The 12090-nt window shown below is 50.5% G+C and overlaps 1 long non-coding RNA gene across 2 annotated transcripts; it reads left to right on the forward strand.

The window, feature by feature from the left end:
* The first annotated feature begins 3425 nt into the window (after window positions 1–3425).
* On the forward strand, window positions 3426–8438 carry LOC103548794 (uncharacterized). Of its 2 annotated transcripts, XR_011538047.1 has the most exons (5): window positions 3426–3786; window positions 3941–4122; window positions 4233–4309; window positions 6033–6255; window positions 6450–8438. It is a non-coding gene; the product is annotated as an uncharacterized lncRNA (long non-coding RNA). The 2 variants fall into 2 exon arrangements; XR_011538046.1 differs by lacking the exon at window positions 3426–3786 and having other exon boundaries at window positions 3816–4122.
* Window positions 8439–12090: the final 3652 nt, after the last annotated feature.

Genomic DNA, 12090 nt, shown 5'->3' on the forward strand with positions numbered 1-12090 from the left:
CTACAACGGGGAAGTTGAGAGTTTAGAGAAGGACCAGGAAAAAAATAGAATGACCCAGCCACTGGGAGGTGCCAGTGACCCTGGACTGCTGTTCTTAAAAGGCCCCTCTCGCTTAGTCGTGGAGCCCAGGGCCATCGCTTTGTGGCCCGAGGAACGTGCAGCCTACACTGGCCTCTGCATGGCAACTCGCTACGACGTTTGCACTCGTTCATCTAAAGCGAGGGAGGGCCACCCTCCTACGTCCTCTTCCGTCCTGCCTCTGTGAACTGCACAGAGTTTGCATCAAGCCCTTCTAGACGTAAAGCCTAATCGTGTAAGGCGTAGGCACGGTTGAAATCAGCTGACTTCTCGTCCTCGGCTCCCTATCATCTTTCTTTCCCTTTCCTGTTGGAGGTGGTCATCTCCATGCGCCTCTGTGTTGAAGTATGCAGATTATAAGCACCATGTTCAGTGCCTGCTGGCACCGATTGCTTCACACATCTCATTGAATCTTTGCAACAGGTCTTTAAGCTGCTTATTTCTATCTGCGGTTGCAAAGGAGGACACAGGCTCATGGCAGCCACAGGGACTTTTGGGGAAGGGCCTGTGCCAGTGTGATAGAGGCAGGACATGAGCGCAGGTCTGGAGCTCACTTGTCTCGGGAACCGCACCCCATGCTTCTGAGAGCACAGCTGGAGGGGACTCGCTGCCCTCCTGGTCAGCGTCTTTGGCCTGGGACAGACTCTGGCCACAGGAGGCCTACTCCCTCTGCAGTGTCGCTCTCGGGGGCCCGGCCCCCTCACCACTGCTTTATTTATTAATGTGGCTTCAGAGCGTTAGGGCCCCAGACTGTCTAGTCCACACTCGTGCTTTAGACGAGGAAACAGATGCACCCAAGAGGAATAAATGGACTAGAGGGATGTATCAGACAGCGTTGCTGCCCCGACTCAGCGGCTTAAAACAGCGAAGGCTGATCGTTCCTCACGATTCCGAGGGTGGACCGGCCGGCTCTTCAGTCGATCTCCCCTGGCTCTTTAGTGCAGCGGTCCACCCAGCTGGGCGGCCTTTCATCCTGGGTCCGCAACCCTGGTGAGAGGGCTCCAAGAGGGCCAAAGTAGGAGCTGCCTCACCTTGGAAGTTGCAAGTCACTCCTGCTCCATTCTGTCCAGAGGCAAGGAGGAGCCAACTGACTCTGCTTCTTGATGGGAGGAGCAGCAAAGCCACATGACCAAGGGGGGAGAATATGGGCAGCGTGGTTCACGGGCGTGGGTGGTCGTTATTGTAACAATCTACCCGCATGACGTGGCCCACTCCTGCTGGAGGCAGAGCTTGGGCCCAGGACTCCTGATTTTGTTCTTTTCTATGACAGCATGCTGTTCTGACATCCCACGGGACTTTCTAGAATCCCACAGATTTTCCAGGAGTCTCCTTAATTGACCAACAGGCTGCTGGCTCTGACGAGCATCAGGGAGAGAGGTCGTGTGTCCACCCCTCCTCTCATGACTGTGCTGAGCAGCGTCGAGTCCCTGATGACCCCGGTGTGCAGCCACTGCCCATACCCTTCCTCCATAGTGTCCCAGGATGGGGGGATGCTAAGGCAGCTCTCCCTGAGGGGCTCAGGTGATCCAGTAGGGTCAGGGAAGAAAAGATTAGACCCCGTTTATGTTTCCATTTGCCTAAGAAAGAAATGAACTTTGCTAATGTTTCTAAGTGGAGAGACACCGGCGCCCTCCCTTGAGCCTGACGTCAGGTGTCCTGACTCCTGTAGGGACAGAGAAGACGTGGGGGAGGAGGGGACACTCCATAACCCAGCCACACGGGCAGTGGCACATTGAGACACGTGGCTCTGAAAATGCAGTGGGCAAACCATAAACTATTTCCCATCTGTGCGTCTAAAACTCTGGAAGCCACGTATTCCGTATGCTACATGGTAGCATTGTATCCTGTTTAATCTGGACGGTGAGCAGCGTGAGAGCACGCACTGCCTTCTTCTTCTTTGTGTCCTGGGTCTGTCTAGGGCCCGGCTCGGAGCTCGTAGGAACTCAGAGTCTTTTGTGGCTGAGTCAAGTTCTGTCCTAACTGTTCACTGTGTGCTGAGCTCCTCGTGGGGGGCGCCCCATGGAACCTGTTATGAAATATTCCCAGAGGCACGGAGGGTGACTTCTGTAACCCTAGGACAGTTATCCTTGGGTGCTTGGCTCTCTCCAGTCTTTATCTTGTCTCGGGAGGCTGTTGGGTCATTGACACAAGGTGGGGTCTTGGATGAACCACTCCTGTCGTTAGGGGCTGGGACAGCCTTTTTCCAGATTGTCCTGTTCCAGCGGCCTGAGGAGTGTCTTGCTGGACTCCCGCCAGGAGTTAGAAGCCTTCTCAACTGTCGGTGTGCTTCCTGTTTGCACATTTGATTTGGTGCCTAGTGTATGTCGTCTTGCCGCCTTGTCATATTACCTCATTTCCCTTTTATAGTTGCTTGTCATTCAAGGAATGGATTGGAGCAGAAGGCATTTAAGGTCCTGTACTAGTGTCCTGTGGCTGCTGCAACAAATGACCACAAACGTGGTGGCCTCAAACAACACAAATTCGTTCTCTTACATTCTGGAGGTCTGACCCAGCTCTCACTGGGCTAACGTCAAGGTGTCGGCAGGGCTGGTTCATTTCTGGAAGGAGCGTCCGTTTCCTTGCCTTTTCCAGCTTCTGGGGGACATCCGCATTCCTTGGCTTGTGGCCCCTTCTTCCATCTTGAAAGCCAGCAGCCCAGCAGCGTCCAATCCCTCTCTGACTCTGCTCCTGCCCTCACATCTCCTTCTCTGACTCTGACCCTCCCGCCTCCCTCTTACAAGGACCCTGCGATGACAGTGGACTCGCCTGGATTGTCCCGGCTGCCCTTCCCGCCTCAAGAGCCTGAGCTTAGTCACATCTCTGTCTCTCTCTCCTTCTCCCCCTCCTTCTCTCTCTCTTCCTACGCTACTCCTTGGTTCTTTCCTTCACGGGATCAGCACAGTTTGTAATCCTGCGTGTACAGGTTTCAAGTCTGTCTCCCCCACTGTTTGAGAAGCTCGTCTCCTTGTTCACGGCTATATTCCCAGGATCTAGAGAAATGCCGGTAGAATTATGCTCGAGTTGAAAATTTCCCTCTGACGCATTCCCGTCCATTTGCAGGCCATGGGCCTGTCAATCAGAGGGGAAGAGATGCCCACACCACGTTCTAGCCCCGCGGCTTCCCGGCCAGCCTCGGGGTAGCATGCTTAGGCAAGCGTCGTGGCCGCCTTGTGTGATGTCATGCTGTGGGCAGCGCTGGGCCTGGTGGGCTTGGGGCAAGGGAAGTCACCCCTGCGTGAAGATCCTGTTTGCAAGGGGACCTCAGCTCTGGTCTCAGAGGCTGGGCACCTTCTCTTCCGGCTGCTTCTCTTTTCTCGGTGAAACAGGAACAAGATCGAGGGAGGCTGGAGGCTTGAGGAGAGTGAGATAGCTGTCCAGGAGAGAGGAAAAGGACAGAGAGATGGGGACAGTCACCGGGTAGCAAGAAGGGTTGCGGAGTGTCAAGGGAAGGCTGCAGAGTGTGGTCGGCCAGCAGGCTGCTGCCCTCCCTGCTGCCCCTGAGGCTGGGCGTGGTGTTGAGAAAGCAGAGGGCGGGCGGCACTGAGCCAGGCTCCGTGTTTGCCGAGCAGTGACACTGTGGGGACAGCTCCCCTTCCATTTCTGCAGAGTGGGTGGGACCTCCTGCTGCAGAGTGGGAGTGGCCGGTGCAGAAGTGGGAGTGGAGCTCGAGTACAGCCAGACCTCCAGAACATTCTCACCAGAACCCAGGTGAGAAACCACAGTGTACTTTCCTTCAAGGCTGCCCTTCACTTTAATCTGATCTCATGCAACACGTGGAAGGAGGGGAGGGGCAGGTGGGGGGTGGGCGTGGACATCGACGGCCCCTGTCCTGGACAGTGCCCACCGACACTGTCTGTCCCAGACCTGATCCCCCGACCGGGAACTACTGTCTGAGCAGAGACTCTGCACACACACTCCTCACCTTGAAGGCAGAGTTTTGTCACCATCTCTTTCGTGCTTATGGCGCAAGTGGCTACCGCTGCCCAACAGATGGAGTTCACGGACGTCCGGGTCCTGGAGAAACGTATGTGCTGGCTGTGACAGGTCAGTGGAGGCAGGAACACAGCAATCGATGACATTTAACAAGCTCAGAAGTTATTTCCCCCGCAGACCTAAGGATTATGACCAAGTCTGGTTTGTCTTTACCCCTGAAGACAGGCAGTGGGAAAAAACCAGGCCCAAGAGCTTTGAAGACCAAGTTTCTGTCTGTGCTGTGGGCTGCTCCTGACAGGTATGTTCTTGATGCCCTTTATGGACCGCATCTGTGACTCAGGCAGCCCGAGGGACTCCCCCAGCTGCCTGCTGTGGCGGGTCCCGCTGATGGGAAGTGGCACCCAGTAATTCAGTTTCCTTTCACCTCAGTTTCTTCTGAAACCCGTTCCTCTGATATTTAAAGCTGGGTCAGGAAAGGCCCTTCCTCAGAAGTTCTGCTGCTCTCCTGAGGGCCTGGGCATTGGCAGACAAAGCATGGGCGTCCTTGAGCCAGAAGATCCCCGGCTGGTGCTGAGGAAACTTGGGTGATGCCCAGCAGGCAGGCCTAGGCTGCTCCTTGCTGGGTGGCACTCACCCAGGGACAATAGCACTTAGTCATTTTAGACTCTGTGCTGGGGATGCTCTCACGTGGGAGAGCTCTTGTCTCTGCCACCGTCCCCTGGATCCCTGATGGAGGTTCTGGGCTCCAGAACTGGGACAAAGGGGTGACTTTGTTTTGGGGGCAGATTTGCAGGTTGTGGAGTGGAGAGAGAGGGGAGCGGAGGGGAAGAGATCTAGAGGCTGAAGAAAGAGGAAGAAACGTAACTCGGTGGTTCTTAACTGGGAGTGGCTGTACCCACCAGCGGAGGGTGATGTCTGGAGACAGATCGATCTAGTCGTCACAACAGGGGGAGGAGGTGCTACTGGCCTCTCGTGGGTAGGATGCGGCTGAGCACCCCACAGTGCCCAGGACAGCCCACCATAGGGAATGGCCCGGCTGCAAATGTCAGCAGAAGCCCTCACGTAATTCAAAGGACTGGCTGAGGGTGGGGGGACAGGGAGCCCAGCCGACCAAGCTGGTCTCCAGCCAGGTTCTACAGGAAAAGTACTCATTTGCCTGGGAACTTCTCCAGTGGAAAAAGCTCCATTTTGTTTCCTCAGGCTGCACTAGTATCGTGATGTGGCCTCTGGGCCAGTTGTGAGAATGGAAAAGTTTATGTTCGGGCTCGGGGCTCCAATTTTGATCTTCTCCCTACGAAGCATCCTTTTAGATTTCCTCTCATCCAAGCAGGAGAGGGCCTTGGTACCAAAGACTGTACGTCCCAGACCGCCTCCCTTTCGATAACCGCTGTCTAACCTTTCCTCTGGTGGTGACATAGTGGCTTGTGCAGCTTTAGGAGGTTCCAGGTACCTGGGCGCGGTGGGCGGCGCTATTGACAAGGGCTCCCTGGGTGCTGGTAGCTGCTCGCGCCAGCCGGGCCTTGCTGTTTGCATTCTTGCTAACTCAGCTCTCACTACTGAGGGTGGCATCTTGCTGGCCAGAAACTGTCCTTTGAGGGCTCGACCCCACGCGGGCTGCTTTCCAGCTTTGCATGGAGCTGGTGGGAGTGGAGCACAGAGGAACTGGGTGGCCCCTCTGCCTTGCCTGACTTCTGCCTGTCTAGGAGGAATGTGAGGATCTGGCCCTAAGTGGTGAGGAAGAGAAGCTGGAGCAGGAGCGATCAGTGAGGGAGAGCGCGGTCTGGGCATTCCAGGAAGCACGTGGACCAGGACTCAATGGGTGTGGGCATTTGTGGGGAAGAGCGAAGAAGCCCTGACATCTTAGTGAGGCTGGAGTAGTCGAGTCATGGCAATAGCCCTCTCCTGCTGGGCTGGGTGACAGGGGGCAATGCAGTTCACAGGGGACAAACAGTGAGGGGAAGGTGCTGGGCCCAGTCTTGGGGTGCACCAACTATTTCTGAGGGCAGGTGGTTCTTTCCTAGGAGCTGACATCTGAGCTATGCACCAGGCACTGGCATTTCCTTCTCCCTTCCACCCGTGTCATCCTGTGATGGGTCCAGGGAAGACCCTTCTCTCTTCAAGACTACCCTTGATGTAAATTTTAGCCAGGTGTCACCTGAAGCGGAAGGATGAGGGTCGGTATGAGCATACACAGACGGCTGAGGCTACAAGTTCGAGATGTCCACTGGGGCCGCAGTTTGGAAAGTACGTGCTGACATGGCAGCTGAGAACCAAAACCCCTTCTGAGCCTGTGGTCAAACCCTCCTAATAAGAAGAGAAACCGAGAGTCTCAGGCCGCGTGCTGGGAGAGCCGCACGGTCGGGCAAGGGGCTGGGGGTGGGGGAGGCGCCAGGAAAACTCTGAAAATTCTGCACCCTGTTTTGCTTTCACTCACCTAGATTTAGAAGAATCCTCTGGCAAAATGAAACTGAACTCTTACTTCCCCACTGATGGTCTCCCGGTGACGGCATAGACACTCTTGTCCTTGGTGATAGATCTGGATGCTTTGGGTGTCGGCTTTGTCAAGGTTTAATTTATGTACAATAAAATCCACCAATTTGAAGTGTACCATTTAATGAGTTTTGACAAATGTGTACAGTCCTGCAGCCACCACGATCATGACATAAACCATTTCCATCGTCCCAACAGTTCCCTCATCTCTCTCTGGGTAATCTCCTCCTTCCACCCCCAGCTCCCGGCAACCCCCGAGCTGCTTTCCAGCACTGTGGTTTGGCTTTTTTTTTTTATGAATTGTATGTGCGTAGAATCTTACAGCATGTGGTCCTTTATGTCTGGCTTTTGAAACTTAATGGAGTGCTTTTACGAGTCCTCCACACTGTTGTGTTTCAGTTGCCTGTTCGGTGTGGAGACATGACAATTTGTTTGACCATTCACCAGTTCCTGGATGTCTGGGTTGTTTCCAGTGTTTGGAGACACCGAATAAAGCTGCTATAAACATTCATTTACAGGTATTAACGTGGACATATGTTTTCTATTTTTGTGGTAAATACCTATAAGTGGAATTACTGGGGCATATGGTAAGTTTATGTTTAACTTTTTAAGGAACTGCCAAACTATTTTCTGAAGTGGCTGCACCATTTTGCATTCCACCAGCAATGTCTGTGAGTTCCAGTTGCTCTATATCCTGGTCAGCACTTGGTATTGTCAGTCTTATGATTTTAACCATTCTAGTGACCATATAGGGGTATCACTTTGTGGTTTTAATTTGTATTTCCCTCGTGACCCATGGTGTTTTCATGTGCTTATTTGCCATCTGTATATCCTCTTTGATGAAATGTGTGTTTAGGTCGTTTGACCATTTTTAAAAACTGAGTTGTTTGTATCCTTATTATTGAGTTGCAAGAGTTCTTTACATATTCTGGATATAAGTCTTTTGTCAGATATATTTTTTGCAACTATTTTTTTGTGGCTTGCCTTTTCATTTTCTTAACACTGTTATTTGAAGAAAAAAATTTTAAAAATTTTGATAAAGTCTAATTTATCAAATATTTACTTTATAGTTTGTGCTCTCTTGTGTCCTTTTGAAGAAATCTTTGCCTAATCCAAGGTCACTTAGATTTTCTCCTGTTTCCTTCTAGAAGTTTTATAGTTTTTTTGTTTTTTGTTAAAGATTGGCACCTGAGCTAACTCTTGCCAATCTTCTTCTTTTTTTTTTTTTAATTGCTTTTTCTCCCCAAATCCCCCCAGTACATAGTTGTGTATTTTTAGTTGTGGGTCCTTCTAGTTGTGGCATGTGGGACACCGCCTCAGCGTGGCCTGATAAGCGGTGCCGTGTCCATGCCCAGGATCCAAACCAGCGAAACCTTGGGCCACCAAAGTGGAGCACGTGAACTTAACCACTCAGCCACGGGGCCAGCCCCTACAGTTTTAGCTTCTACATTTATGTCTTAGATATATTTTGAGTTCATTTTTGTATGTGATGTAAGAATCATGGTTCATTTTCTTTTCTGTATGGAAGCCCAATTGTTCAATTGTTGGGACAACACAGTTGAAAAGGTGATTCTTTCCTCAGTGAGCTGCCCTGGCACCTTTGTAGAAAGGCAATTGGCCGTTTATATGCGGATCTATTTCTAGACTCTATTCTGTTCTGATTTTATCTGAAAAAGTAAGATTAAAGGACAGTGCCTCTCATGAAAGCACTTTCATACTTTATCAAATAACATATTTATCTGGGATGCCAATTAGAACATTTCTGTTCCCTCTGAAGACTATAGTCTATTTTTGTGCAAATGTGTAATGTGCTTTGGCCAAAAGTGTTAATAGTTAAGCCTAATTTAAATATTGTAACTTATGGACACAAATAGTCAAAATGTTCTAATGCCTTTTGAGAATGGATGTAACAATCTGAAATATATACCTCGCACCTCTTTCTGCCCTTTTCTCTCTTATTTATACAACTCCCAGGTCAATGAGTGTCCAAGAAGACCTCTGACTCACACTCGGGGACACAGGTGCTGGTTTCAAACGTGGGTCCCACGTCATTGCACCGTGGGAACACTTCCCAATTTCCAGGAATGCCTCACATTTTCTTTGGTTATTCAAGCCAGGCGTGAGTCTCCCGAGGTGGATCTCTGCTCCTTTGCACAGTAATGAATACCCAGTCGTCAGTTGTGGATGATCTCTTGTTACACAATCTGTGCCTCCCCACATCTCCATCTTGCCGTGCTGGGGTGTGCACCACGCAGGGGCCGAGGGGAAGAAAGGTGAAAAAGCTCTTCTGTTCCTGCATAAAACTGTATTTTCACCTCTTCTCCCTTCAGTCTTTATCAGATGCCTAGAAACATAGAGATGCTCTCATACTCTCGTCCACAAGCGCATATGCTGTCTGAGGCTTCTTACTCTTTCTTGTTTCAAAGACCCGTAGGAAAGAAAACCTGTCTGTGTCGGGAGTTGATACTTTCGCTTTGTAATAAGGTCATTTAAAAAACCAACTGCTGGGGCCGGCCCCGTGGTGGAGTGGTTAAGTTCACACGCTCTGCTTTGGAGGCCCGGGGTTCCGCTGGTTAGGAACCTGGGTGTGGACCTACACACCGCTCATCAAGCCATGCTGAGGCAGCGTCCCACATAGCAGAACTAGAATGACCTACAACTAGGATATACAACTACGTACTAGGGCTTTGGGGAGAAAAAAACAGAGGAAGACTGGCAACAGGTGTTAGCTCAGGGCCAATCTTCCTCACTAAAAAACAAAACAAAACAAAAAACAACAAAAAAACCCCCAATTGCCATATCGTAGTGTCATTGTTCATAAAAGAAAGGACATTTTGGCTCCAGGTTACGAAGACTGTCTCAGCCTGGCATTGTACCTGACTGGCATCTGCGAGTGCCACCGAGACCCATGGGAAGGACACAGGGCTGGGATCAGACAGTCTGTGGATGCAGAACGGAGCCTGTCACTTTCTTCAGGAGGCTGTCTGCTCTCTGAGGCTTAACATCCTCCCCTGGTGGGTTTTAACCACACCCATTTCTAGACGGAAGCTTCTTACCATTTTTAAAGGACTGTTTTCAGCTTTGGCCCGTCAGGGTTTTAAAAAGTCTGGGCATCAGTTCAGTCCGATACACACCCAGGAAAGGAGAGCGTACGCTGTGGGCACACCCCCGTGTCTGAGCCCGCTAACGCCCTCTCCTGGAAATGAAGGTGCCCCGGAGGGAGCGGGGCCCCGCGGCCCCGTCAGCTGTCCCCTGTCACGTCCCTTCCTCCTCTGGGGGGATCAGGCACACATGGGTCTCCCCACCTTTCTTTCTTCACCTTCCTTTTCCTGCTCTTTCTCAAAGGTATACTTTTAAGCTCCTTTTTCTTGATTTCTTTCAAATATTATCTGTTTACCTGGAGAAAAATCAGCCTCTCCTTTTTCATTCCACTTATGAATAGAACCCTTCCCCAAACCCCATATCAGACTGATGGACTGGGAGAGGCGGGGGTGGCGTTAAAGCAAAGGAGAGCCACAGGCATTGACACGAGGCCTCAGAGGTAGGAAGTCTCAGGGACAACGACCACAGCATCCTTGTAGCTTCCCAGATGTCCCCTGAGGTCTTGACAAAATGGGTGTGCGCTTGCTTATTGTCCTCTGACTGTATCTTCTTATCAAGTATTAGCAATGGAGTAAATACTTGTAGTAGGCGGAATAATGCCCCCCACCCCCAAAGATGTCCACACCCCAGTCCCTGGCCCTGTGAATAGGTTAGGTCACCCGGCGAGGGGGAATTAAGGTTGCAGATGGAATCAAGGTTGCTAATCAGCTGACCTTGAGATGGGAAGGCCGTTCTGGATTGTCTTGGTGGGCCCAGTGTAATCACGGGGTCCTTAAGAGTTGAAGAAGAGGGCAGGAGAGAGTGAGAGGAGCTGTGACTGCGGGAGCAGGTCTGAGAGACGCCACACTGCTGTCTGAAGGGGGAGGAGGGAGCTCCAGTCAGGGAGGTCGGGAGGCCTCCTGAAGCTGGCAAGACGAGAACAGGGAATCTCCTCCAGAGCGTGCAGAAAGGCACGCGGCCCTACTGACACCGTGGCTTTAGCCCAGGGAGGCCCACGTGGGACTTCTGCTCTCCAGAACTGAGAGAATAAATTCGTGTTGTTTTAAGCCACTCAGTTTTTGGTAATTTGTTACAGCAGGAATCGAAAACAAATATAAGATTTAACCATGCCTTATTCGGGTTTTTTTTTCCTGTTTTGTTTAAATGGATAGCAACAAAATTGCAAAATTGCATTGCCAATTCACCTGTATTTTCTTTCAGAGTAGCATGAGAATTTACCCACTATCTTCTTTGTTTTTTAACACAACGATTTTTATTTCATTTCTTCCCCCCGCACCATCTTAACGTTTGTTTTAAATTAGAAAACAATTGCTATGAAACTTTTTGGACATAAACTTTGACGATTAGCCTCCCATTTATGAGCAGAATTTCTACAGAATAGATATCCTCTACCTAAATCCACGTGATCAGATGCCGCGTGTTGAAGGAATTCTTTATAAACATCACCACGGTTCCCCTGACGCCTGCGAATTCACCGAAGGGCAGTGACAAGACGGTTACGTGCCGGGGAGAGAGCTGTATCTGTCATTACAGAGGCAGCCCCTCTTCAGTCTGTGAACGTTGAATCAGAAGGGATTTTGCCTCATTTTAAGAGTTTTCTATCCATGAAACTGTTAAAAACCAAACTGCTTTATGAGATAGCAAATTTCTTGTTTCTGGAGTAATTCAAGGAGGCTGTCACGGGTGCTATGGAGGGGACTCCTACCAGGGTGGGAACTCAAGTTAGGTCACCCCTGCAGTCCTTCCCAGCACAGAAGCGGGTGACTTCATGATCTGGAATAACCTGGAATTGCTTCTCAGTTGTCTTCTCTGACCGCCCAACCCCCAGGCCAGTTGCTCAGGTTTATCAAAGAAACAGACATGTGAAATCAGGGCTGGAAGCATCCTGGGAAATGCAATCTGCTCTTTTTACGCAGGAGAGTTGATTTGTCTAAGGCCACCCAGCTAGGCAATGACAAGGACAGAGCTGGGAACAGCTCTCTGGACTTTCTGGCTGATGATCATCCTGCTCAGTCACACTTGAACATTCTGCTTATTATTCTCTTCCTTGCCAGCTCTGTCATCCGCGGGGCAGTGAGGGAACACGGGGCTGGCTCCCACACCCCGAGCCTCTTCCTTCCTTTCATCTCCGATGGATCCTTAGAGGAGATCGTCACTCTGATCCTTTCCTCATCGACTCTTCTAACCTCCCTTTCTCTTTTTAAAATTTTTTATTATTTATTCATTTAATTGAGGTCCCGTTGGTTTATAACATTATATAGATTTCAGGTGCACATCATTTATTTTGACTTCCGTGTAGAGCATATTGTGTTCCACGCCAAGGTCTGGTTCTTCCGTCATGGTACGTGTGCCCCTGTATCTCTTTCACCCTCTCCCTGCCCCTCCCTCCTGGTAACTACCAACCTGTTCTCTGTATCTATGTGTTTGTTTATCTTCCTCATAAAGCACCAATTCAAAAGTATATACGCACCCTCCGTCTTTACCCCT

The sequence above is a fragment of the Equus przewalskii genome, chromosome 3 (assembly GCF_037783145.1).
Source record: "Equus przewalskii isolate Varuska chromosome 3, EquPr2, whole genome shotgun sequence".
Taxonomy (NCBI): Eukaryota; Metazoa; Chordata; class Mammalia; order Perissodactyla; family Equidae; genus Equus; species Equus przewalskii.